General features: G+C 47.6%; 1 long non-coding RNA gene and 10 other non-coding genes across 11 annotated transcripts; 1 reads left to right on the top strand and 10 right to left on the bottom strand.

Annotated features, from left to right (window-relative positions):
• Window positions 1-349: 349 nt before the first annotated feature.
• On the bottom strand, window positions 350-422 carry TRNAR-ACG (transfer RNA arginine (anticodon ACG)). The gene has a single exon. It is a non-coding gene; the product is annotated as a tRNA-Arg (tRNA).
• Window positions 423-834: 412 nt separating this feature from the next.
• TRNAY-GUA (transfer RNA tyrosine (anticodon GUA)) lies at window positions 835-922 on the bottom strand. Its single transcript is given in 2 exon segments — window positions 835-870; window positions 886-922. It is a non-coding gene; the product is annotated as a tRNA-Tyr (tRNA).
• Window positions 923-2,942: 2,020 nt separating this feature from the next.
• TRNAR-ACG (transfer RNA arginine (anticodon ACG)) lies at window positions 2,943-3,015 on the bottom strand. Its single transcript has one exon. It is a non-coding gene; the product is annotated as a tRNA-Arg (tRNA).
• Window positions 3,016-3,398: 383 nt separating this feature from the next.
• On the bottom strand, window positions 3,399-3,486 carry TRNAY-GUA (transfer RNA tyrosine (anticodon GUA)). Its single transcript is given in 2 exon segments — window positions 3,399-3,434; window positions 3,450-3,486. It is a non-coding gene; the product is annotated as a tRNA-Tyr (tRNA).
• A 474-nt stretch (window positions 3,487-3,960) lies between these two features.
• Window positions 3,961-4,033, bottom strand: TRNAR-ACG (transfer RNA arginine (anticodon ACG)). The gene has a single exon. It is a non-coding gene; the product is annotated as a tRNA-Arg (tRNA).
• Window positions 4,034-4,445: 412 nt separating this feature from the next.
• On the bottom strand, window positions 4,446-4,533 carry TRNAY-GUA (transfer RNA tyrosine (anticodon GUA)). Its single transcript is given in 2 exon segments — window positions 4,446-4,481; window positions 4,497-4,533. It is a non-coding gene; the product is annotated as a tRNA-Tyr (tRNA).
• Window positions 4,534-6,563: 2,030 nt separating this feature from the next.
• TRNAR-ACG (transfer RNA arginine (anticodon ACG)) lies at window positions 6,564-6,636 on the bottom strand. The gene has a single exon. It is a non-coding gene; the product is annotated as a tRNA-Arg (tRNA).
• Window positions 6,637-8,119: 1,483 nt separating this feature from the next.
• Window positions 8,120-8,207, bottom strand: TRNAY-GUA (transfer RNA tyrosine (anticodon GUA)). The gene is given in 2 exon segments: window positions 8,120-8,155; window positions 8,171-8,207. It is a non-coding gene; the product is annotated as a tRNA-Tyr (tRNA).
• Window positions 8,208-10,175: 1,968 nt separating this feature from the next.
• Window positions 10,176-10,248, bottom strand: TRNAR-ACG (transfer RNA arginine (anticodon ACG)). The gene has a single exon. It is a non-coding gene; the product is annotated as a tRNA-Arg (tRNA).
• Window positions 10,249-10,662: 414 nt separating this feature from the next.
• Window positions 10,663-10,750, bottom strand: TRNAY-GUA (transfer RNA tyrosine (anticodon GUA)). Its single transcript is given in 2 exon segments — window positions 10,663-10,698; window positions 10,714-10,750. It is a non-coding gene; the product is annotated as a tRNA-Tyr (tRNA).
• A 7,227-nt stretch (window positions 10,751-17,977) lies between these two features.
• LOC116953575 (uncharacterized) lies at window positions 17,978-25,640 on the top strand. The gene is made up of 3 exons (XR_004404604.2): window positions 17,978-19,864; window positions 20,709-21,020; window positions 22,827-25,640. It is a non-coding gene; the product is annotated as an uncharacterized LOC116953575 (long non-coding RNA).
• Window positions 25,641-27,202: the final 1,562 nt, after the last annotated feature.

Below are 27,202 nucleotides of genomic sequence, written 5' to 3'. Positions count from 1 at the left end.
AACGCGTCTGACTACGCTCATTATGGATCACAAATTGTAGGTTCGTTTCCTGTTTTCATTATCAATCTGCTTGTGGTGAAGAAGGACCATTGTCCTGAACGTCACCTTTGATATATTTTTCCTATTCAGGCCACCGAATAATTGATGAATGCGTTGAGTGTTGTTGCTGTTGATTCTAGTTGTCCACCACTGCCAACGCAGCAGCAGTGTCACCAAATAATTGGTATTATTTAAACTGACCAGAATAAATTTACATGAAAGAACCATTCAACAGATGTCGCATCATTGTACCAACAATGTTGCGTCGTTGACAAAAATATTCGCACTTGTATTAAAAATTATTTCACCACGAGCCAGGCAGGAGTCGAACCTACAATCTTCTGATCCGTAGTCAGACGCGTTATCCATTGCACCACTGGCCCCTAGCTGTCTACTCCTACCTCTCACATCGCCTATGGCAGTAGTCGTGACCGTGTAGGTGCCTAGTTGGGGGTGATCGGCGATGAAGACTCTGACTGCCCAGAGGCACAGCCTGCAGGGATGTAGTGCAACACGAACACCGGTGGAACTATCAGAATGTCTTCCTCACAGAACACTTGTGACAGACCGGGTCCACGTGTCGCTCCACCAAATCCACCAAATCAAAATCAATGCATCTGTAGAAGAAAATCTGACAAATCCTACCAATGTCCTCTTTTCCTTAGTGCATTTTAAGCCAACGTTCGGCCCAAAATACATTTTCCAAATGTACAGGTCATGCTTGTTGAGCATTTATTGTTAGAACAATGACATGTATTTCATGATTTAGAAAAAAGATATTAAAAATAACCAACTTCCTTCGAGCCGGAGTCGAACCAGCGAACTAAGGATGTCAAAATCGACCAACTACAGTCCTCCGCTCTACCAACTGAGCTATCGAAGGTGACCTGTGCTGTGTTTTATCACTTCACTATTTTTTTTCAGTTTCAGTTTATTTCTTTGGTATAGCCCTGTGAGCCATTCGGCTCTTGAATCGGGTGCAACCACAACAACAAACAAAAATACGAACAAGAAAACATTAAAGTAACTATGTGACTGTGCTTACAGAAAATTCATTAAAAAACAGCAAAATATTCCTGAAAAAGCACCGTACACCAACGCTGTGTGCAAAAAATCCCAGTGGGATGCAAGTCAAACAACAACAACAACCACAAGAAAACTTAGATTAAGGCCATCAGTCTAACTCCGTACTACAACAAAACAAACATGTCTAAACCAAAAAACTTTTCGAAATCACCAAAAAATGAAGCCCTAATTGCAATGTAACAGTGACCATAGGGACTGTGACCGATTTCTTTACAATAAACTACATAAATAACATGTAACACCAAATCCTAGAGCCATAGCTGGCTGCATGAGTTACTCCACAACAACAAAAGCATCAGTCGGAGTATCAAATTTTTCAATGTACCTTTAAGATCAGCACGCTAAATCAAAATACAGATAATACTTTGCAGCGTCATTCGGAGCGAAGCATTTTATTTTATTTTACGCCAATGAATAGCAGTGGCAACTACAGTATTGGTGTACAACTCCTCTAGAGCAGTTTTGAGAGAAGATCTCATTGGTAACGATTCAAGTTGCAGTTTATTGGCAATAGCATTCTAGACCCTGGGGGCATCAATAGCAAAGGCCCTTCCTCCAGTTTTTGTACGGCAATAGGGAATGTGAAACTGGTAAATGAGCGAAGACCTGAGGTTAAATTTGTTCTTTGAAACAGAGAGGAGATCCAGTAGGTAGTCAGCGGATTTTTTTGTAAGTACATCATGAATAAATAAGATCTGGTGCACAAGCCGTTGAACATTAAGATATGTTAAGTTTGACCCAATGTACAGATCACAGTGGTGAGTCCTATATGGGCAGTTCAATGTAAATCTTAACGCCGAGTGATAGAGGGAATCAAGCTTCTTCAGTACAGTACTTCGGACTGATTTATACACGATGTCACAGTAATCAAGTAGAGGCAGTATGGTACCTTTTATCAATTCCAAACGGAACATAGGGGGGAAGCAGTGCTTTTGTCGATACAGAAAACCCATTTATATTTTAGTTTTTTTACCAATATAATCAATGTTATCTTCCAAAATTCAGTTGTGAATCCAGGATGACCCCGAGATACTTATAGATCTTGACTTGCTCTATTTGATAATTATTAAGGAATGTAATTGGGGAAAAATAACTTCCTGCTTTAGTCCTGGTGAGAAGCATAGCACCTTGGTTTTGGAGGTATTAAGGACTAGTTTAAGAGCAACTAGCTGATGTTGTAGTTTGTTGAAATCACCCTGGAGCTTAGCAATCACGTCATCCGGAGAGCGGCCAGCAGTAATCAGTTTCGTGTCATCTGCAAAAAGATTTACCCTGCAATGATCCAGGTCAGTGCCCAAGTCATTGACATAAAGAGAAAACAAAAGCGGGCCGAGGATGGAACCCTGTGGAAACCATTTTGTTATCTTAACACTGTTTGACCTCCAACCATCTGTGAATACAGCAGCAGCAATACAGAGGAAGATCTGTAACCCAGTAATTACACAGCTACAGTTACTGTATAGACATGTCTAAAAACAGCTCATGAGCGTGGGCCAGTGGGTCGCTGATTAAGGATCACACAATTGTAGTTTCGTCTCCTGTTTATTTATCAATCTGCTTGTGGTGAAGAAGGAACGTTGTCCTGAACGTTGCCTTCGATGTATTTTTCCTCTTCAGGGAACAGGATAATTAATTAATGTGTTGAGTGTTGTTGTTGTTGACTCTGGTTGTGCATCACTGCCAACGCAGCAGCAGCCTCACCGAATCATTGGTATTATTTAAACTGATCATAGAACCATTCAACAGATGTCGGATTATTGAACCAGCAATGGTACAATAATCAAATATACGCACTTGTATTAAAATATATTTCACCACGAGCCAGGCAGGAGTCGAACCTACAATCTTCTGATCCGTAGTCAGACGCGTTATCCATTGCGCCACTGGCCCCAAGCTGACTCTTGGCACCTCTCACATCGCCGAGTTGGGGGTGGCCGGCGATGAAGACTCTGACTGCCCAGAGGCACAGCCTGCAGGGATGTAGTGCAACACGAACACCGGTGAAACTATCAGAATGCCTTCCTCACAGAACATGCGTGACGGACTGGGTCCACGTGTCGCTCCACCAAATCCACCAAATCAAAATAAATGCATCTGTAGAAGAAAATCTGACAAATCCTACCAATGCCCTCTTTTCCTTAGTGCATTTTAAGCCAACGTTCGGCCAAAAATAAATGTTCCTAATGTGCAGGTCATGCTTGTTGAGCATTTATTGTTAGAACAAATGGATGTATTTCATTATTTGGAAAAAAAGATGTTAAAAATAACCAACTTCCTTCGAGCCGGAGTCGAACCAGCGACCTAAGGATTTCAACCTCAACCAACTACAGTCCTCCGCTCTACCAACTGAGCTATCGAAGGTGACCTGTTCTGTGTTTTATCACTTCACTATTAATACGTACATCAGCAGCAATGCAGAGGTAGACATGCAACTCAGAAATTACACAACTCCAGTTCCTGGAAAGACATGTTTAACAACAGCTAATTTGCGTTGGGCAATGGATAACGCGTCTGGCTACGCTCATTACGGATCACAAGATTGTAGGATCGACTCCTGTTTTAATTATAAATCTACTTGTGGTGAAGAAGGAACGTTGTCCTGAACGTTGCCTGCGATGTAATTTTTCCTCTTCAGGCCACCGTATAATTGATGAATGTGTTGAGTGTTGTTGTTGTTGACTCTGGTCGTCCACCACTGCCAACGCAGCAGCAGCGTCACCAAATAATTAGTATTATTTAAACTGACCAGAGTAAAATTCCATGAAATAACCATTCAAGAGACGTTGCGTGGTTTAAACAAATATAAGCACTTGCATTAAAAGATAAATTTCACCACGAGCCAGGCAGGAGTCGAACCTACAATCTTCTGATCCGTAGTCAGACGCGTTATCCATTGCGCCACTGGCCCCGTGCTGTCGCCTGGCACCTCTCACATCGCCTATGGCAGTAGTCGTGACCGTGTAGGTGCCTAGTTGGGGTGGCCGGCGATGAAGACTCTGACTGCCCAGGGGCACAGCATGGAGGGATGTGGTGCAGCACGAACACCGGTGGAACTATCAGAATGTCTTCCTCACAGAACACGCGTGACAGACTGGGTCCACATGTCGCTCCACCAAATCCACCAAATCAAAATCATTGTATCTGTAGAAGAAAATCTGACAAATCCTACCAATGTCCTCTTTTCCTTAGTGCATTTTAAGCCAACGTTCGGCCCAAAATAAATTTTCCAAATGTGCAGGTCATGCTTGTTGAGCATTTATTGTTAGAACAAATGGATGTATTTCATTATTTGGAAAAAAAGATATTAAAAATAACCAACTTCCTTCGAGCCGGAGTCGAACCAGCGACCTATGGATTTCAACCTCAACCAACTACAGTCCTCCGCTCTACCAACTGAGCTATCGAAGGTGACCTGTGCTGTGTTTTATCACTTCACTATTTTTTTTCAGTTTCAGTTTATTTCTTTGGTATAGCCCTGTGAGCCATTCGGCTCTTGAATCGGGTGCAACAACAACAACAACAAACAAAAATACGAACAAGAAAACATTAAAGTAACTATGTAACTGTGCTAACAGAAAATCCATGAAAAAAACAGAAAAAATATTCCTGAAAAAGCACCGTACACCAACGCTGTGTGCAAAAAATCCCAGTGGGATGCAAGTCAAACAACAACAACAACCACAAGAAAACTCAGTCTAACTCCGTACTACAACAAAACAAACATGTCTAAACCAAAAAACTTTTCGAAATCACCAAAAAATGAAGCCCTAATTGCAATGTAACAGTGATCATAGGGACTGTGACCGATTTTTTTACAATAAACTACTTAAATAACATGTAACACCAAATCCTGGAGCCATAGTTGGCTGCATTAGTTATTCCACAACAACAGAAGCATCAGTCGGAATATCAAATTTTTCAATGCACCTTTAAGATCAGCACGCTAAATCAAAATACAGATAATACTTTGCAGCGTCATTCGGAGCGAAGCATTTTATTTTATTTTACGCCAATGAATAGAAGTGGCAACTACAGTATTGGTGTACAACTCCTCTAGAGGAGTTTTGAGAGAACATCTCATTGGTAGCGATTCAAGTTGCAGTTTATTGGCAATAGCATTCCAGACTCTGGGGGCATCAATAGCAAAGGCCCTTCCTCCAGTTTTTGTACGGCAATAGGGAATGTGAAGCTGGTAAATAAGCGAAGACCTGAGGTTAAATTTGTTCTTTGAAACAGAGAGGAGATCCAGCAGGTAGTCGGCGGATTTTTTTGTAAGTACATCGTGAATAAATAAGATCTGGTGCACAAGCCGTTGAACATTAAGATATGTTAAGTTTGACCCAATGTAGAGATCACAGTGGTGAGTCCTATATGGGCAGTTCAATGTAAATCTTAACGCCGAGTGATAGAGGGAATCAAGCTTCTTCAGTACATTACTTCGGACTGATTTATACACGATGTCACAGTAATCAAGTAGAGGCAGTATGGTACCTTTTATCAATTCCAAACGGAACATAGGGGGGAAGCAGTGCTTGTATCGATACAGAAAACCCATTAATATTTTAGTTTTTTTACCAATATAATCAATGTTATCTTCCAAAATTCAGTTGTGAATCCAGGATGACCCCGAGATACTTATAGATCTTGACTTGCTCTATTTGATAATTATTAAGGAATTAAATTGGGGAAAAATAACTTCCTGCTTTAGTCCCGGTGAGAAGCATAGCACCTTGGTTTTGGAGGTATTTAGGACTAGTTTAAGAGCAACTAGCTGATGTTGTAGTTTGTTGAAATCACCCTGGAGCTTAGCAATCACGTCATCCGGAGAGCGGCCAGCAGTAATCAGTTTCGTGTCATCTGCAAAAAGATTTACCCTGCAATGATCCAGGTCAGTGCCCAAGTCATTGACATAAAGAGAGAACAAAAGGGGGCCGAGGATGGAACCCTGTGGAAACCATTTTGTTATCTTAACACTGTTTGACCTCCAACCATCTGTGAATACAGCAGCAGCAATACAGAGGAAGACCTGCAACCCAGTAATTACACAGCTCCAGTTACTGTATAGACATGTCTAACAACAGCTCATGAGCGTGGGCCAGTGGGTCAATGGATAATGCGTCTGAATACGCTGATTACGGATCACACAATTGTAGTTTCGTCTCCTGTTTGTTTATCAATCTGCTTGTGGTGAAGAAGGAACGTTGTCCTGAACGTCGCCTTCGATGTATTTTTCCTCTTCAGGCCACAGAATAATTGATTAATGTGTTGAGTGTTGTTGTTGAATCTGGTTGTGCATCACTGCCAACGCAGCAGCAGCCTCACCAAATAATTAGTATTATTTAAACTGACCAGAGTAAAATTACATGAAATAACCATTCAACAGACGTTGCGTGGTTTAAACAAATATAAGCACTTGCATTAAAAGATAAATTTCACCACGAGCCAGGCAGGAGTCGAACCTACAATCTTCTGATCCGTAGTCAGACGCGTTATCCATTGCGCCACTGGCCCCAAGCTGTTGCCTGGTACCTCTCACATCGCCTATGGCAGTAGTCGTGACCGTGTAGGTGCCGAGTTGGGGGTGGCCGGTGATGGAGACTCTGACTGCCCAGGGGCACAGCCTGCAGGGATGTAGTGCAACACGAACACCGGTGGAACTATCAGAATGCCTTCCTCACAGAACACGCGTGACAGACTGGGTCCACGTGTCGCTCCACCAAATCCACCAAATCAAAATCAATGCATCTGTAGAAGAAAATCTGACAAATCCTACCAATGCCCTCTTTTCCTTAGTGCATATTAAGCCAACGTTCGGCCCAAAATAAATTTTCCAAATGTGCAGGTCATGCTTGTTGAGCATTTATTGTCAGAACAAATGGATGTATTTCATTATTTGGAAAAAAAGATATAAAAAATAACCACCTTCCTTCGAGCCGGAGTCAAACCAGCGACCGAAGGATTATCAACCTCAACCTAACTACAGCACTCCGCTCGACCAACTGAGCTATCGAAGGTGACCTGTTCTGTGTTTTATCACTTCACTATTAATACGTACAGCAGCAGCAATGCAGAGGTAGACATGCAACTCAGGAATTACACAACTCCAGTTCCTGGAAAGACATGTTTAACAACAGCTAATTTGCGTTGGGCAATGGATAACGCGTCTGGCTACGCTCATTACAGATCACAAGATTGTAGGATCGACTCCTGTTTTAATTATCAATCTGCTTGTGATGAAGAAGGAACGTTGTCCTGAACGTTGCCTGCGATGTAATTTTCCTCTTCAGGCCACAGAATATTTGATGAATGTGTTGAGTGTTGTTATTGTTGTTGACTCTGGTTGTCCCCCACTGCCAACGCAGCAGCCTCACCAAATAATTGGTATTATTTAAACTGACCAGAGTAAAATTCCATGAAATAACCATTCAAAAGATATCGGATCATTGTACCAACAATGTTGCGTGGTTGACAAAAATGATCGCACTTGTATTAAAAAACAGATCTCCCCACGAGCTAGGCAGGAGTCGAACCTACAATCTTCTGATCCGTAGTCAGACGCGTTATCCATTGCGCCACTGGCCGCATGCTGTTGCCTGGTACCCCTCACATCGCCTATGGCAGTAGTCGTGACCGTGTAGGTGCCGAGTTGGGGGTGGCCGGCGATGAAGACTCTGACTGCCCAGAGGCACAGTCTGCAGGGATGTAGTGCAACACGAACACCGGTGGAACTATCAGAATGTTTTCCTCACAGAACACGTGTGACAGACTGGGTCCACGTGTCGTTCTGCCAAGTCCACCAATTCAAAATCAATACATCTGTAGAAGAACATCTGGCAAATCCTACCAATGCCCTCTTTTCCTTAGTGCATTTTAAGCCAACGTTTGGCCCAAAATAAATGTTCCCAATGTGCAGGTCATGCTTGTTGAGCATTTATTGTTAGAACAATTAGATGTATTTCATTATTTGGAAAAAAGATATTAAAAATAACCAACTTCCTTCGAGCCAGAGTCGAACCAGCGACCTAAGGATTTCAACCTCACCCAACTACAGTCCTCCGCTCTACCAACTGAGCTATCGAAGGTGACCTGTGCAGCGTTTTCAGTTTCAGTTTATTTCTTTGGTATAGCCCTGTCAGCCATTCGGCTCTTGAATCGGGTGCAACCACAACAAACAACAAACAAAAATACGAACAAGAAAACATATTAAAGTGAATATGTGACTGTGCTAACAGAAAATCCACGAAAAAAAACAGCAAAATATTCCTGAAAAAGCACCGTACACCAACGCTGTGTGCAAAAAATCCCAGTGGGATGCAAGTCAAACAACAACAACCACAAGGAAACTTAGATTAAGGCCATCAGTCTAACTCCGTACTACAACAAAACAAACATGTCTAAACCAAAAAACTTTTCGTAACAGAGATCATAGGGACTGTGACCGATTTTTTTTACAATAAACCAAACCCTAGAGCCATAGCTGGCTGCATGAGTTACTCCACAACAACAGAAGCATCAGTTGCAGTATCAAAATTTTCAATGCACCTTCAAAATACAGAATATACTTTGCAGCATCATCCGGAGCGAAACATTTTATTTTATTTTACGCCAATGAATAGCAGTGGCAACTACAGTATTGGTGTACAACTCCTCTAGATCAGTTTTGAGAGAAGATCTCATTGGTAGCGATTAAAAGTTGCAGTTTATTGGCAATAGCATCCCAGACCCTGGGGGCATCAACAGCAAAGGCCCTTCCTCCAGTTTTTGTACGGCAATAGGGAATGTCAAGCTGGTAAATGAGCGAAGACCTGAGGTCAAATTTGTTCTTTGAAACAGAGAGGAGATCCAGCAGGTAGTCAGCGGATTTTTTTGTAAGTACATCGTGAATAAATAAGATCTGGTGCACAAGCCGTTGAACATTAAGATATGTTAAGTTTGACCCAATATAGAGATCACAGTGGTGAGTCCTACATGGGCAGTTCAATGTAAATCTTAAGGCCGAGCGATAGATGGAATCAAGCTTCTTCAGTACGGTACTTCGGGCTGATTTATGCACGATGTCACAGTAATCAAGTAGAGGCAGTATAGTAGCTTTTATCAATTCCAAACGGAACATAGGGGGGAAGCAGTGCTTTTGTCGATACAGAAAACCCATTTATATTTTTGTCTTTTTACCAATATAATCAATGTGATCCTCAAAATTTAGTTGTGAATCCAGGATGACCCCAAGATACTTATAGATCTTGACTTGCTCTATTTGATAATTATTAAGGAATGTAATTGGGGAAAAATAACTTCCTGCTTTAGTCCCGGTGAGAAGCACCTTGGTTTTGGAGGTATTCAGGACTAGTTTAAGAGCAACTAGCTGATGTTGTAGTTTGTTGAAATCACCCTGGAGCTTAGCAATCACGTCATCCGGAGAGCGGCCAGCAGTAATCAGTATCGTGTCATCTGCAAAAAGATTTACCCTGCAATGATCCAGGTCAGTGCCCAAGTCATTGACATAAAGAGAGATCAAAAGGGGGCCGAGGATGGAACCCTGTGGAAACCATTTGTTATCTTAACACTGTTTGACCTCCAACCATCTGTGAATACAGCAGCAATACAGAGGAAGACCTGCAACCCAGTAATTACACAGCTACAGTTACTGTATAGACATGTCTAACAACAGCTCATGAGTGTGGGCCAGTGGGTCAATGGATATCGCGTCTGAAAACGCTGACTACGGATCACACAATTGTAGTTTCGTCTCCTGTTCATTTATCAATCTGCTTGTGGTGAAGAAGGACCATTGTCCTGAACTTTGCCTTTGATGTATTTATCCTCTTCAGGCCACAGAATAATTGATGAATGTGTTGAGTGTTGTTATTGTTGACCCTGGTTTTGCACCACTGCCAACGCAGCAGCAGCCTCACCAAATAATTAATATTATTTAAACTGACCAGAATAAAATTACATCATAGAAACATTCAACAGATGTCGGATCATTGTACCAATAACGTTTCGTCGTTTAAAAAGAAATATACGCACTTGTATTAAAGAATATTCCACCACGAGCCAGGCAGGAGTCGAACCTACAATCTTCTGATCCGTAGTCAGACGCGTTATCCATTGCGCCACTGGCCCCAAGCTGTCTGCTGCCACCTCTCACATCGCCTATGGCAGTAGTCGTGACCGTGTAGGTGCCTAGTTGGGCGGTTGCCGGTGATGGAGACTCTGACTGCCCAGGGGCACAGCCTGCAGGGATGTAGTGCAACACGAACACCGGTGGAACTGTCAGAATGTCTTCCTCACAGAACACGTGTGACAGACTGGGTCCACGTGTCGTTCCACCAAGTCCACCAAATCAAAATCAATGCATCTGTCGAAGAACATCTGACAAATCTTTCCAATGTCCTCTTCTTCTTGGTGCATGTTAAGCCAACGTTTGGCCCAAAATAAATGTTCCTAATGTGCAGGTCATGCTTGTTGAGCATTTATTGTTAGAACAATGACATGTATTTCATTATTTGGAAAAAAAGATATGAAAAATAACCAACTTCCTTCGAGCCGGAGTCGAACCAGCGACCTAAGGATTTCAACCTCAACCAACTACAGTCCTCCGCTCTACCAACTGAGCTATCGAAGGTGACCTGTTCTGTGTTTTATCACTTCACTATTAATACGTACAGCAGCAGCAATGCAGAGGTAGACATGCAACTCAGGAATTACACAACTCCAGTTCCTGGAAAGACATGTTTAACAACAGCTAATTTGCGTTGGGCAATGGATAACGCGTCTGGCTACGCTCATTACGGATCACAAGATTGTAGGATCGACTTCTGTTTTAATTATTAATCGTCTTGTGGTGAAGAAGGAACGTTGTCCTGAACGTTGCCTGCGATGTAATTTTTCCTCTTCAGGCCACCGTATAATTGATGAATGTGTTGAGTGTTGTTGTTGTTGACTCTGGTTGTCCACCACTGCCAACGCAGCAGCAGCGTCACCAAATAATTAGTATTATTTAAACTGACCAGAGTAAAATTCCATGAAATAACCATTCAACAGACGTTGCGTGGTTTAAACAAATATAAGCACTTGCATTAAAAGATAAATTTCACCACGAGCCAGGCAGGAGTCCAACCTACAATCTTCTGATCCGTAGTCAGACGCGTTATCCATTGCGCCACTGGACCCATGCTGTGCCCTGGTACCTCTCACATCGCCTATGGCAGTAGTCGTGGCCGTGTAGGTGCCGAGTTGGGCGGTTGCCGGTGATGGAGACTCTGACTGCCCAAGAGCACAGCCTGCAGGGATGTAGTGCAACACGAACACCGGTGGAACGATCAGAATCCCTTCCTCACAGAACACGTGTGACAGATGGGGTCCACGTGTCGTTCTGCCAAGTCCACCAAATCAAAATCAATGCATCTGTAGTGGGTTCACGGGACACGGAGACGGTGAAGTAGAGGCAGCACTGTTCATTCAAGCTTAATAAGGGTTATACTGGAAGGGGTAACGGCCCCTTCACCCGTATACACGTTAGGACACCCCCTAGGCTATCTAGCCTAATTCCTGTGCTCCCAGTCCTCCAGCTACAGGCGCTAGAGGAGGCTATTTGATTTGGCCCTGGTCAAGCACAGATCACGGCACCCCACCAACCAGACCGACCCTTAAAAAGGCTCTGGCTCTGAGGCTCTGGGGCCGCACCACCGGCTTACCCTGCCGGCCCTTAAAAAGAGTCCCAGGGTCTATCTAGCCGACCTTCCTTCTTCACTGGCCCCAACACACTGCCCCGAGCTCTCTAGCTCCCCGCCCTTTATACCCATACGCCACTGAGGGGCGGGGCTATAGCGGACGTGGTTGTAGCCACCATGATGTGACTGTGTGTTACCTTCCCGCAACACCCCTACACATCTGTAGAAGAACATGCGACAAGTCCTACCAATGCCCTCTTCTTCTGGGTAACATTTCAAAACAACGTTTTGCCCAAAAAATAAAATGTTCCTAATGTGCAGGTCATGCTTGTTGAGCCATTTATTGTTTGGACAAATATATGTTATTTCATTATTTTGAAGAAAAAATATATGAAAAATAATCAACCTCCTTCGAGCCGGAGTCGAAAAAGCGACCTAAACATTTAACCCACAGGCAACTACAGTCCACCACTCTGCCAACTGAGCTTTCGAAGGACATTCATTACCTTGCTTTCAGTGGCCGTGCTTAAATGACGTCACGCGAATTTGTACGATTGTTGACACCCCCACCCCCTAGTCACACGGCGTCACAAAAAGTCAGACCGCCCTCAAATATGACGTCATAAAGCTCTGCCCCCCCAAAAAAAAATGTATATAAAACATGCTTCGAATCGCATTAAACTATTGTCATTGTAGGGCGTATTTAATGTGGCGCTGCACTCTGATGTTGTAGGAGAAAACATTTATCAATTCAGTAGAACGTGTTGTCTATATTTATTTAAAGTTGCGCATTTTGATATGACGTCACATTTCTCAAACCCCTCCCCTCCCTCGTCACACATCGTCACAAATGTCTGACACCCCCCCACCCCCAACCCCTAGGTGCGTGACGTCATTTATGGACGGCCCCTCATATCTAACTGCTACACGTGGTAATGAAGAAAAACATATACATCTTACTCATACGAATGAAGCCGAGTCAGCCGGATGAGTTTCGTCTTCTGGTCTCAAGCAAAACCCCAACTGCAGCCTCTTTCTCTCCTTCTCTCTCTCTTTCTCTGGCCACCACCACGTGACTTGGTTGTGTTGCGCGCGGCGCATCGAGTGCCACAGCGCGTGTTTTTATTGCGTTTGTGTAATTTGTTTGCTGGTGACTTTTGTGTGTTTCGTATCGAAATCGCATCCATTGCTGTTGCTGCTGGCGGCAATAAAAGTCGTTTAAAAGTCAAAGTCTCTCTGCTCCGTAAAAGCCCCTTCTCTCTGTACCAGCGTGGACGGCACCCCTCGTGTTCACCTTCTGAAGCGCTCGCTCGTCACCGTGGCGTGCGCGATGACCACAACCACCACCACCACCACAACCACCACCACCACAACCACCACCACCACAACCACCACCACCACAACCACCACCACCACAACCACCACAACCACCACCACCACAACCACCACCACCACAACCACCACCACAACCACCACCACAACCACCACAACCACCACCACCACAACCACCACAACCACCACCACCACAACCACCACCACGTGACTTTTCTTTCGTGTTGTGCGCGGTGCATTTAGCGCCACAGCGCGTGGATTTGTAGCGATTGTTTATGTTGCTGGTGACTTTGTGTATCTCGTATCGGAATCGCCTCCAGTGCTGTTGCTGCTGGCGGCAATAAAAGTTGTTTAAAAGTCAAAAGTATCTCCCTATATATCTCTCTTCCTCCCTCTCTGGGTTCCCCTCTCTCAAAGCGACGCCACCGCTGTCTCCTCTCTCGAGTTGTGAAAAAGGTGGAAACAAGACCCGGTGAAGCTTTCTGGTTGCCACGCGCTCCCTCGACGCCACGCGCTTTCAAAACGCATCCCTTCAATAACGCCCGCACGCACGCACACAACAAACATCGTCATCATCAACAGCTATGCAGCGCGTGCCGTGGGTTATTGTTGGGTTTTTACCGTGCCACTGGGACTTTTACAATCCAAAGTTCTCGCTTTGGTTCGATCCGATCCGATCTCCAGGGACGGGGGAGGCTCAACCCAATTGTTGTACTGCACTTCTATACCCGACCCATCCAACTTCACCAACCCGCACTGACCCAACCAGCCCTGTGAGTGCAGCCACGCCGTGTAAATGAAAAATCTTTATTTAAGATTCTTCATTTACATTCTTCATCTTAAATAAAGATCCTTCATCTTAAATAAATATTCTTTATATAAATATTATATTCTTTATTTAAGGGGGGGGGGGAAAGGAATCCGATGAGCTATGAAGCTCTTTTTCACAAGTGTCCAATCTCGGGGCACTGGGTTCAGCAAGTTACAAATGGTTACAACCGCCCGTAGTAGTGGAACAGATAACAAGAACGATGTTGATACAAGCAACTACATTCTGCACGCGTTCTCTCAACCCTTGGGTCACTCGAGAAGAAACATAATAAGAGGTAGGAATTCATAACAACGTTAGCCGCCTAAAAAATAAATAAAAATAACAGATGGCACCAGGTACTTATTTGCGGCCGAGTCGATCTAGGGGAGGCCCAGGACCCGCCCATACAATCGTCACTGTGGCGTTGGTGGCCTCGAGCGGGGATCCACCTCGGGGGGGGGGGGGGGGGGGGGTTTCGCAGCGCGGCGGAGCGCCTAACCGCTGCGCCACCGCTCCCCCCCTTCCTCGCCCACCCAACGCCCACCCAGCCTCTCCCCTCCGACCACTCAGTGGGCCACCCATTTAGTAGGTGCGCAAAAAGCTGTCACAACTTTAACCCTCCCCCTACCTCCCTGTACGCACGCGGACTTTTGACATCCCCCCCTACCACACCTGCGTACGTACGCCTAACGCCCCCCCCCCCACACACACCGAATCCTATAGAACAGCCGATATTTAATCCACGCAGAAAACGATCAATGATTAATAATATTAACGTGTTTAAGCAAACAGATAGTCCACCGATGGACTATCTAACTCATTTGAAGGGCAATGCAGACAAATTATTAACGAGGCTTCACCCCCCCCCCCACCCTCGTTCCCGATGCGTACATTGTCATCAGACCTCGCCCCTCCCCATACGCAAGCGAACGCATTTGTGTTAATCTCCCCTCCCACCGCCATGCGTGCGTGCTGAATGGATGGCGCCTTACACGGCGCAGGCTGAGCACAGGCGAGCGCGTCAGCACCTGTCACCTGGACGCCCAATTCAGGGCATGCGCCACCACCGTGACCATATATCGCGCGCGGACATCGCACATTCAGGAAGCGTGCCGTCATGGTTGTTGTTGGTTGTGATGGAGCAGGAGGGGGCCGATTTTTTTGGCGGGGGGGGGGGGGAGACACAGGTGGAGGTGGCAACGGAATTTCCCGTGCACGTGCGCTGTAACAGGATCAATTGCATCCGCGACAGAATGAATGATAAATTCTGGTCACGCTTTAGGCCCATATACGGTGTCATCGGGCGTAACTTTGCCCATATAAGGAATACTGGAACGGGAATCGAAGGATTTTTTAAACGATACAAAGCTTGATCCATGTTCAAACACATCGCTGCGATATTTATAGTTTTTTTAAATCGCTAAAGTGATTCCTCTTTCGGTAAAGTCACGTAGGTCGAAAAAATAAATAAATAAATTCATTTATAAAATACAAATAATATATCATATGCTCTTTGGTTCTATTCGGTAAAGTCAGGTAAAAAACAACAAAAGAATTCACGACGTTTCGGCCACAACACAAGTGGCCTTCATCAGGTGAAGGGAGCAGACTGTCTAGAGGACAGCGCTGGAGTGAACACAGCCAAGCTCAGACCGCGACCTTTAAGCTGTGTGAGAGGAAGTAGAGCGCTTTGACAAAGGAAATAGCATAAAAAATTAGCATTTAATTGGCGGACTTAGCATGATGAACGATGTATAGGGGGGGAGCAAGTGCAGACCGGCGAGGGGGGGAGGGGGGAGTTTACATATTGATGGTGTGAAAAGGGAATTTAAGCAGCTGCGAAAGTTTGGGATACCACTACTTGAAAAAATATGCTGTTCCATTGAAAATTAGTTTAATGTTTGGTTTGATTCAGAACATCTTTCCAATGTTTGCTTAATTTGAAACCATCCTCTCGGTTGAAATTGTGTCTGTGTTTGTAAATATGAATTGCCTCGTGAACAAATCTCTGATAGAAACCCGTGGGGTTTTTTTGTTGTTGTTTTTTTACGTGACTTTACCGAATAGAACCAAAGAGTATGGATTCCTGCAGTCACGAAAGCTTCAAATAAAGATTGATTCCTCTTCCCTGCGATTTCGGGAACTAAAGAGACGACTTGTGGATGGAAAAATCCCAAATTCGGCTGCCCCTTGACGCCGATTGGATTCTTTGTACAAGACCAACGTACAGTGAGGGAATAAAGTATTTGATCCCCTGCTGATTTTGTACGTTTGCCCACTGACAAAGAAATGATCAGTCTATAATTTTAATGGTAGGTTTATTTGAACAGTGAGAGACAGAATAACAACAAAAAAGTCCAGAAAAACGCATGTCAAAAATGTTATAAATTGATTTGCATTTTAATGAGGGAAATAAGTATTTGACCCCTCTGCAAAACATGACTTCGTATTTGGTGGCAAAACCCTTGTTGGCAATCACAGAGGTCAGACGTTTCTTGTAGTTGGCCACCAGGTTTGCACACATCTCAGGAGGGATTTTGTCTCACTCCTCTTTGCAGATCTTCTCCAAGTCATTAAGGTTTCGAGGCTGACGATTGGCAAATCGAACCTTCAGCTCCCTCCACAGATTTTCTATGGGATTAAGGTCTAGAGGACCTTAATGTGCTTCTTCTTGAGCCACTCCTTTGTTACCTTGGCCGTGTGTTTTGGGTCACTGTCATGCTGGAATACCCATCCACGACCAATTTTCAATGCCCTGGCTGAGGGAAGGAGGTTCTCACCCAAGATTTGACGGTACATGGCCCCGTCCATCATCCCTTTGATGCGGTGAAGTTGTCCTGTCCCCTTAGCAGAAAAACACCCCCAAAGCATAATGTTTCCACCTCCATGTTTGACAGTGGGGATGGTGTTCTTGGGGTCATAGGCAGCATTCCTCCTCCGCCAAACACGGCGAGTTGAGTTGATGCCAAAGAGCTCCATTTTGGTCTCATCTGACCACAACACTTTCACCCAGTTGTCCTCTGAATCATTCAGATGTTCATTGGCAAACTTCAAACGGGCATGTATATGTGCTTTATTGAGCAGGGGGACCTTTCGGGCACTGCAGGATTTCAGTCCTTCACGGCGTAGTGTGTTACCAATTGTTTTCTTGGTGACTATGGTCCCAGCTGCCTTGAGATCATTGACAAGATCCTCCCGTGTAGTTCTGGGCTGATTCCTCACCGTTCGCATGATCATTGCAACTCTACGAGGTGAGATCTTGCATGGAGCCCCAGGCCGAGGGAGATTGACAGTTCTTTTGTGTTTCTTCCATTTGCGAATAATCGCACCAACTGTTGTCACCTTCTCACCAAGCTGCTTGGCAATGGTCTTGTAGCCCATTCCAGCATTGTGTAGGTCTACAATCTTGTCCCTGATATCCTTGGAGAGCTCTTTGGTCTTGGCCATGGTGGAAAGTTTGGAATCTGATTGATTGATTGCTTCTGTGGATAGGTGTCTTTTATACAGGTAACAAGCTGAGATTAGGAGCACTCCTTTTAAGAGTGTGCTCCTAATCTCAGCTCGTTACCTGTATAAAAGACACATGGGGGCCAGAAATCTTTCTGATTGAGAGGGGGTCAAATACTTATTTCCCTCATTAAAATGCAAATCATTTTATAACATTTTTGACATGCGTTTTCTGGATTTTTTTGTTGTTATTCTGTCTCTCACTGTTCAAATAAACCTACCATTAAAATTATAGACTGATAATTTCTTTGTCAGTGGGCAAACGTACAAAATCCGCAGGGGATCAAATACTGTTTTCCCTCACTGTAATTCTATATTTGAAGTTTTCGTGACTGCAAGAATCCATACTCTTTGGTTCTTTCGGTAAAGTCACGTAGGTGAAAAAAAATAAATAAAAATAAGAAAATAAAAAAATAAAAATAACTAAATAAAATCACGACGTTTCGATTGCTTGTGTTGCAATCGGAACGTCGTGATTTAATTCGGTTTATTTCTATTTATTTTTTATTCACCTACGTGACTTTACCGAACGAACCAAAGAGTATGGACCCAACGTGATGTTTCATTCATTCTGTCGCGGAATCGTTTGATGCTGTCACAGCGGCGTCGATTCGACTTCACGCAGCAGCCCGGGCCCTGCGCCCATCGCGGCGGCGTTCCGTTCCTGACAATTGCCGCGTGAAGCGAATTCGCGTTAAGCGGGGAATCGTGCTCCCGTGGTACCTGCAACATTTTAAACAAGTTGCAGGTAACAGTGCAACCCCGCAACGTTGCTGCTGCTGTTTGTTGCTGCTGGTGAGCGGAAGCTACGCTCACAACAACGATCGGAGCGCCGCGCCGGCTAAAATGCGGCAAGTTTTGGGGCACAGGTGGTGCATCACCTGCCAGTCGACCCATTGGCACCTGGGTTAGTCTCCGTGACCTCCCGCCAGGCCCAGGTGCATTCCGAGGCCACGTGAAGTGTCGAAGGCTCGCTGGCTGACGGGAGGTTGTTGTAGTTGCTGTTGTAGTTGTTGGTGGTGGTGGTGGAAGTTATAGCGACCTCCCACTGCAGGAGACCATTGCGACCCATGGCCCAGGAACGTACAGGGTGGTCCAGATATCCTGTGACCCCCATTTAATTATCCAAACTGTTAGGGGTGAATTAATTGGAGGGAGGGGGGATCACAAGACATCTGGACCATCCGTAGACATCTCTCTGCCCACACTTTACCCCACAGCCGCTGCTGTCTCAGCGTAGCTGCGATGCCTCCGTTGCTGAAGCTACTGCTGATGACGGTACTGCACATACATTGTATCTAGCCCGTGTTGATAATGGTTATTGATAGATGATGGATAACAGTTGACAATTGAAAAAAAATTATGCTGCTGCCTTTGCTGATGATCCATGCTGTTGTCGATTATTATAATCGCTCTACTGCTGATTATGAAATTGCTCACTTCTGCTGCTGCTGATGGCGATGGTGACGCCGGTCGTGATAACCAAAATGAATATAATGATTTGCGCTGCTGCTGCTACTGCTACAACTACTGACGATTCATGAACAACACGCGGAACGAGACATTATTTCAACTCGTCATTCTTCCCACTCAAAAGTTTCACTTCAACTCAATGCGGGAGCCGCCTCCCATCATTATCAACAACATCATCATCATCATATGGGCGCCACGGTGCAGAATTTGTAACCACCTCGCCTGGTATGCAGGAGGGGTCATGAGTTCGATCCTGATCCTGACGCCTGCTGTATATTTGGAGTTTGTGTGTCACTCTCTCTCTCCCCCCGTGGCCGGCGTGGATTTTGCTCCGGGTCCGCTGGATTTTCCCTCCACATTCAGAATCACCGTCACGCGTTTGGACTATTTGGCGACTTTTAAAATGTCCACGTGATTAGCAACTTCGTTGAGCTATCAATTGTGGCCAGGTCGCTTCATGAAAAAAAGAAAAGGGCTGGATAGCTCAGAGAGCCTTACCTGGTCAAATTAAAAAAAAGTAAAGTTTAGTTTATCATCAATAACAGGCATGTTCAATCCACCACTGGATGATGTTCAACAAACACAAACACAGCGTAGCCACGCCTCTTTCCATAATCCACGCCGGCGCTCTTCTCGTCAGGCCCCGCCCCTTCTCCGACGGCACCGCCCACCCCGCCACGCGATGTTTAAAAATAGCCGCTGGGAAAACACCAAAACCACCAACACCACCCCACTCAGATATTATAACTCGAGCGATAAGCCAGCCGCTTCAGTTCGAGTTGATCGGAGGCCAGGGACGCACGAGAGAGAGAGAGACCCCGTGCGGTGTTCCTAAACGCCAGCGAATTGCATCGACAAGCAAAAGGCGTCCATCATCTGTCATTGACAACGCCATCGAGCCTACACGCACCCGCAGTCCACCTGGAACCTGCAACTCGCACAGGTGTGTGTGTGTCTCTGTGTGTGTGTGTCTGTGCGTGCGTGTGTCTGTGTCTGTGCGTGTATGTGTCTGTGCGTGTCTGTGTGTGTGTCTGTGTGTGTGTGTCTGTGTGTGTCTCTGTGTATGTGTCTGTGCGTATGTGTCTGTGCGTGTGTCTGTGTGTGTGTATCTGTGTGTGTGTGTCTGTGCGTGTGTGTCTGTGTGTGTGTCTGTGTGTGGGGGGGACATGTGGGGAGCGCTAGTGTAGCGGTCAGCGCGCTGCGCTACGAAGCCGGCCACCCGAGTTCGCTTCCCGCTCACGGCCAACACCGGTGACGATTATCTGAACCGGTCCTGGGCCTCCCCTAGGTCGACTCGGCCTCAAAAGAATACCTGATGCGGTGTGTAAACATCGTCACTGGGGAGACAAAGGCGGTCGGGCGTGGTGCTGGTCACCCACCCCCTCGTGTACCGTGCCGGCCTTTATAGGCGCTCGCTAACACCACTTGCCCCAACAGTCTGCTAAGGCTACACAGGAAATTATTTGTGGGGGACGGGTAAGGGACGACGACCCCGACGCGCCTGAGTTCGATTCCCGCCCGCGGCAAACACCGGTGACGATTATCTGAACCGGTCCTGGGCCTCCCCTAGGTCGACTCGGCCTCAAACGAGTAACCTGGTGTGATGCGCAAAAATAAAAAAAAACATCGCCGCTGGGGAGACAAAGGCGGCCGGGCGTGGTGCTAACCACCCAAACCCTTTGCGCGGTCGTGCCGGCCTGCTTAGGTGCTGCTCGCTAACAGCAACTCTGACCCCAGCAGTGCCGTGCAGGCTGTAACGGGGTCATCTTTGCCGTCCTTTTGGACAGGTAGGCGGACCTCCCCCCCCCGCCTGCCCCCCCCCACCACCGCTGGTCCGTGTTGGCGGAGCGGGTTCGCAAGGAAGCGCTTCCACCACCACCAGCACCACCACCAGCACCACCACCAGCACCACCACCAGCACCACCACCAGCCCACAATGGCTTTCTCGCGACCCGTGCCACCTGGGGCCGGTGCCAGCCAGCAGCAGCAGCGGCAGCAGCAGCAGCGGGAGCCGCTCAAGAGGCGAATCAGCGTGGAGGTGGCAGCCGGACAGGTCAAGGTGGCGCGGACTGAGACTGGGATCGCGATGCATCACGGAGGTGAGTCTGTGAAGAATAACAACGCAAATTAGTAAAAAAAACATTTTTTTTAAACACGCTTTAATTAAATGTACCGTACTAGTAATGTAAGAACTCCAGGAAGTGGCCCCGAAGCTTGCCATAACGTAAGGGGACCGTGTGCAATTACAGCCAACGTCATGTTGACCGTGGACAATTAGAGCCAAGCCGAAACATAGCATATAAAAAAGATTGTTTAAAAATATTTTTTTTATGATAGAATATAGTATTGTCATCAGTGTGACATAAGTATACCAAGTTTGCAGTCGATACCACATTGGGAAGTGGGTAAAAATTGAGTTACAAGATTTGAGGATACAACGACAACAGACAGAGTGAGTTAAATAAAAGCGTGTAAGAAGAGAGAGCTTCACAGCTCATCGGATTCATCCACTCGCCGTGGGGTCCGTTCAGTCGAAATGCCGATTCTGACGAGTTGCCGTTGCCTGGCAGGAGAGATGTGAAGGCGCAGCCCTGAAACTGCCCGTCGATGCCGACTGCTGGTGGATGTTGACTCTACTACGTTATTGTTATGGGGGGTGAGGATGTCGCGGCGGAGAACGGTGATGGTGAGGATGGTGAGGATGGCAAGGGTGGTGGTAGTGAGGGTGGCGATGGTGAGGATGGTGGTAGTGTGGGTAGTGAGGGTGGTGATGGTGATGAAGGTGGTAAAGATGGTGAGGGTAATGAGGATGGTGATGGTGATGAAGGTGGTGAGGATGGTGGTAGTGAGGGTGGCGATGGTGAGGATGGTGGTAGTGCGGGTAGTGAGGGTGGTGATGGTGAGGGTGGTAAAGATGGTGAGGGTGGTGAAGATGGTGGTAGTGAGGGTGGTGATGGTGAGGGTGGTGGTAGTGCGGGTAGTGAGGCTGGCGATGGTGAGGGTGGTAATCGGGTCCCGGCCGCCCTTGTGTTCTGAGTATGTCGGTGTGTGTCCGGGGGGGTCTACCCGGGGTGTGATCGCGATGACGATGGCGTGATGATGCAACCGTCGGTGTGTGTGGGTGTGTCGGTAGAGTAGCCGGTGCGGTGTGTAGTAAACATCGCCACTGGGGAGACAAAGGCGGCCGGGCGTGGTGCTGGCCACCCACCACATCGTGTGCCGTGCCGGCCTTCATAGGTGCTCGCTAACAGCACTTTCCCCTACAGTCTGTTACAGGCTACACGGGGATCTTTGTCTTTTTATGCTAATTGTGATGGTGGTATTAGTGTTAATACTGATGATGGTGGTGATGATGGCAGTGGTAGTGATGATGCTCATTGTGATGGTGGTATTGGTGGTAATACTGATGATGGTGGTGATGATGGCAGTGATGGCGATGATGCTCATTGTGATGGTGGTATTTGTGGTAATACTGATGATGGTGGTGATGATGGCAGTGGTGGTGATGATGCTCATTGTGATGGTGGTATTGGTGGTAATACTGATGATGGTGGTGATGATGGCAGTGATGCTGATGATGCTAATTGTGATGGTGGTATTTGTGGTAATACTGATGATGGTGGTGATGATGGCAGTGGTGGTGATGATGCTCATTGTGATGGTGGTATTGGTGGTAATACTGATGATGGTGGTGATGATGGCAGTGATGGCGATGATGCTCATTGTGATGGTGGTATTGGTGGTGATGATGCCAACCCCCCCCCCCCCATCGCGTGCCGACCTCCATAGATCGCTGCTGCTACTCGCTAACGGCACTTGCCCCGACATTGCGTTAAGACTACACGGTGGGTGAGTGGGTGGGGGGTCTTGTGCCAGCTACATTGTCCCCCCCCTTCTCCCTGCAGACGTGACTGCCTCCTGCGGCCGAGCTCTGCGCGCGATCGGAGACATCTACAACTACGAGCAGCTGATCGCGATGAGACGCTGGAGCAACTGGAGAGCCTGACGTCCAACGGTGGGGAGGAGGGGAGCAACGGATGAGGAGGAGGAGGAACGCTACGCGATGGAAGAAGCAACGCCGGACATTGGGGGAGCGAGCGTAGAGGAGGAGGCTTGGCGGGGCGGAGCAAAGTCTAAATGATGGGAAGCGGAGCGAAGGTGTAATGAAGAGAAGGACGTCGTGCGGGACCCGTTCGTCCTTTCGTTCGTACACCGGCTTTCTCGAGCGATTCATTCTTGAGCGCTGAAGGGTGGCTCAGGGGTCAGAGCGACGGAGGTGGCATTGGGAGAAAAAGTCAAGAGTGGAAAATTCCATGGACGGCCAAGACAGACGGTTCAACTCGTGCCGATTAAATTCGGGTTGAATTCAACAACGACGACGACGACAACAGACCGCCACGTTGATCGTTATTCTTGGTTTTGGCAATAATTTGCATCAATGAACATAGCCCCTGACTTGTTGAAAGCCGAGTTTGTCAAAATAATAACCAATCATCATCATCATCAACGGATGACTGACACGTGGAGGAGGAGCACCTGTTCCCAGGGCTCGACGGACAGTGAATGGCTCCATCGTGACGATTCGACGACATCCACTCGAGTGGAGATGATCTAAGCTGATCGTCTTCATCATCATGATCATCATCTCCGCAAGTCGATGATGAAACACGATGGCTGCGGCTGCGGGAGCGGAGCTCACGAACTCAGTGGAGGGAGAGTGGGGGGGGGGGGAGCACGTGGTCAGCGGCCTGCTTCACATCGAGGGCGCCATGGTGGCAAGATGTTAACTACCTCGCCTGGTATACAGGAGATCGTGGGTTCGATCCTGGCCCTGACGATGCCTGTATATTTGGAGTTTGCATCACGCGTTTAGAGCGTTTGGCTGCTACAGATTTCCACTTGATAAGCCACTTCGTTGAGCTATCATTTGTGGCCAGGTCGCTTCTGAAAAAATAACTGCATAGCTCAGTGGGCCTTACCTGGTAACGTGACGATGTGAGCCTCTCTTTCCAGTACATGTTTCCACAATGGCCCTACCATCGCGCCGGTGTGCAGTGACAGATGAGAGAGCACCACACGCTTGCAACGAGACCACGCTCGCAACGAGACCACGCTTGCGACGACGCTGCGTTACCCAGGGATGTCTCTGCCGAGTCCCAAGATGCCTTTTCAGGAGAGTCCTGCCCCAATTCATGAATGAGAGGGAGGCGCACGGCGCTCCACGTGAGAGCAGGAAATCAGAGAACCCGGAGACTCCCCGGCACCGCGCTGTCCACCGCGGCCACCTGGCCACGGCACTACGCCTACAACACCTGGCAAGCCCTGGTGGTGACGGGGGTTATGGTGGTGGTCGTCACCCATCCGTGCAGTAGCCAGGCCCAAACCCCTGCTTAGCATCCTGCGTGATGTGTGCGTCCACGTGCAATTGACGCACCTGCCAGGAGATGTCTCGCTTATGATCGGACCGCGAATGTGAAAACTTAGAGAGCCGTTTGTACAGAACGTGACATTTTAGTGATCCGTATTCTGCCGGCTGTGTTGACGATGTCGGCGATGACGATGATGGCGATGATGACGATGATGGTGATGTATGCACTCCACGTGGCCCTACCATAGCCTCACTTAACTCCACCACTCTCACTCCAAAGCAGCACCAAACCCGCTTCCGCGTGCTGCAAAGCAAGCCACGGGCCAATCGTGAATTGGCCAAGTGACAACCCATAGCTTCGGTTTATAGAGTCGATTCTTACGCTCGTATTTGTACGCACGTTGAACTTCTTTCGCACATGCACCATGCTAATCGGAGACACACCAAATTAAACACAACAAGAACTTACAAAGAACGCTATCTGGCGTTTGTTTGCTGCGCGCGACGAGTCGCACGTCTGAGATTGAAGTGCCAAAGTCAGGCGCGAGGGGTGAAGTCACCGGGGAGTGTTGTGGTACACAAGCGAAGCCCGTTGTTGTGTGTTGTTGTGCTGTGTGTGTGGCGCGCGTCATCTGCACAGTTATCGTTTTACAGACATTCTGCAACTACGCCAATGAGTCACAAAGGATACGCAGCGTCGCAGTCACTCGTGTCTGCTTCCCACCTGATGTGGGTATGGATGTTTGGACTTATTTCGCACATGTAGCGTAGCCAACCGTGCTAATAGCAGGTGCGTGGCGGGCGGGAGGTGTCGCAGTGTGGTGAGACGCTGTGGTGGTGGTTTAGTAGTGTGTTGTGGTGGCATCGTCTGGTGGTGTATTGTGGTGAGATGGTGTATCGTGGTGTGGTGGGATAGTGTATTCTGGTGAGATGGTGTAGTGTGGTGGTGGTGTATTGTGGTGAGTGTATTGTGGTGTGAGTGTATTGTGGTGAAATGGTCTGGTGGTGTATCAGTGTATTCTGGTGAGATGGTGTAGTGTGGTGGTGTATTGTGGTGTGAGTGTATTGTGGTGTGAGTGTATTGTGGTGAAATGGTCTGGTGGTGTATCAGTGTATTCTGGTGAGATGGTGTAGTGTGGTGGTGTATTGTGGTGTGAGTGTATTGTGGTGTGAGTGTATTGTGGTGAAATGGTCTGGTGGTGTATCAGTGTACTGTGGTGAGATGCTGTAGTGGCGTGGTGTTGGCTAGTGCGTGTGTAATTGACCTGCGTTTCTGTCATACACGTGAAGGTGTACATGGTTCCGCGTGTCCTCAAACAACGCAATAAACAATGTGACGATAACCACTCTACCCCTCGCCGCCTCGCCACTCGCAGCAGCGCAGCTCTCCGTGGCGTCTTTATGTTTGAATTAAAGTTCACTTCCTCATTTGAGGCCGAGTCGACCTAGGGGACGCCCAGGACCGAGTTCAAATAATCGTCACTGGTGTTGGCCATGAGCGGGAATCGAACCCGGGTCGCCAGGTTTGTGGCGCAGCGTGCTCACCGCTACACCACCACCAACAACAACAACCGCCATTCGCCAAAAAGTGTCGGTGACGTGACCACGACGCTTGTGCCAGGCTACGTGTACGCTGAGGCCACGTGAAGTGTCGAACGCCCGCTGGCAGGAGGTCACGGGGCAGACCCAGCAGGTGCCACGGGTCGACTGAGATGACTGGCTGGTGCACCACCTGTGCCGCCTACTGTGCCAACTACCGCACACGTGTACACACATCTGCGTGCGTGTAGACACACACACACACCAGTGTGTGTGTGTCTACGCGTGTTTCTGTGAGAGTATTTGTGGGGAGCGGTGGCGCAGTGGTTAGTGCATTGCGACCTATCCCGCAGTGCGCTCACCGCTACACTACGGCTCACTACGGCTCACTACATCATCACCACCATCATGGCCACCATCATTACCATCATCCAGTGTCCGCATCGGCTACCGCTGCGGATGCGTTTCAGCGGGGTGGTGGCCCAAAAAGCCTCGGGGAAAGATCGCAGCCCCACTGGGATCTCGTCGATAACGATCTGGGAAGGCGCTGAGCGCTCCTCCGCAAAGAGCGGCACCCTCCGATTCGCACGCGCGGTGCCAAACAAGTTCAACGCACGTGCGCGCACGGCCATGCTTTTCAGAAAGTTAAGAATGTCGTCACAACATTTTCCCCAACTTTGTTTTTTTTGTTTTTAGGGGAGCCCCCTTTAACTCCCCCACCCCGCACCCTCGCAACCTCGGAAGAAAAAACCCGTTTACGAAATGTCAGCTGTTATTTACAACGCGCTTAAGCGGTAAGGAAGTCCGCACTGCTTGTCTGTCACGGGGGGGAGGGGGGGGGGAGTGATGTCCCAGGTTTGTGACACGCGCAAGAGAACGAGCGCGAGAGTGTTCGTAACACACGCCGGCCGGTTGTAGTCACAACAACCTCAGGCTACAGCCGTGGGACTGTTGTTGTTGTTGTTGACCGTGTCGCGGTTGAGAGAGAGAGAGAGAGTGCTGGCCACGTGGTTGATGAAAGCTTAGCGCCCTGCAGTGTGCACACAACTACCAGTCCCTGCGCTCTCCCCTAGGTTGGCTCGGCCTCAAATGAGTTGTCTGCCGCGGTGTGAAGACATCAGCGCTTCGGGAGACAAAGGCGGCCGGGCGTGGTGCGGCTCAAACCTCCACCCCCCCCCAGCCCCACCCACTACCGCCTCCCTCGTGCGCAGTGCTCCGTCTCGCCATAGGTGCCGCTCGCTAACGTCACTTGCCCCAAAAAACGCTCAGGTGCAAAGGTTACCCGGGGGGACCTTTGTCTTTGTCGTCGTGTGTTTGAGTCACACCGGGCTGTTGTTCCTCTTTGGGTGTCGCCGCCGCCGCAGCAGCAGCAGC

The sequence above is a fragment of the Petromyzon marinus genome, chromosome 52 (assembly GCF_048934315.1).
Source record: "Petromyzon marinus isolate PM22_M1 ecotype Great Lakes invasive population chromosome 52, UKy_Petmar_22M1.pri1.0, whole genome shotgun sequence".
NCBI lineage: Eukaryota > Metazoa > Chordata > Hyperoartia > Petromyzontiformes > Petromyzontidae > Petromyzon > Petromyzon marinus.
This window is presented reverse-complemented; position numbering and strand designations above follow the sequence as displayed.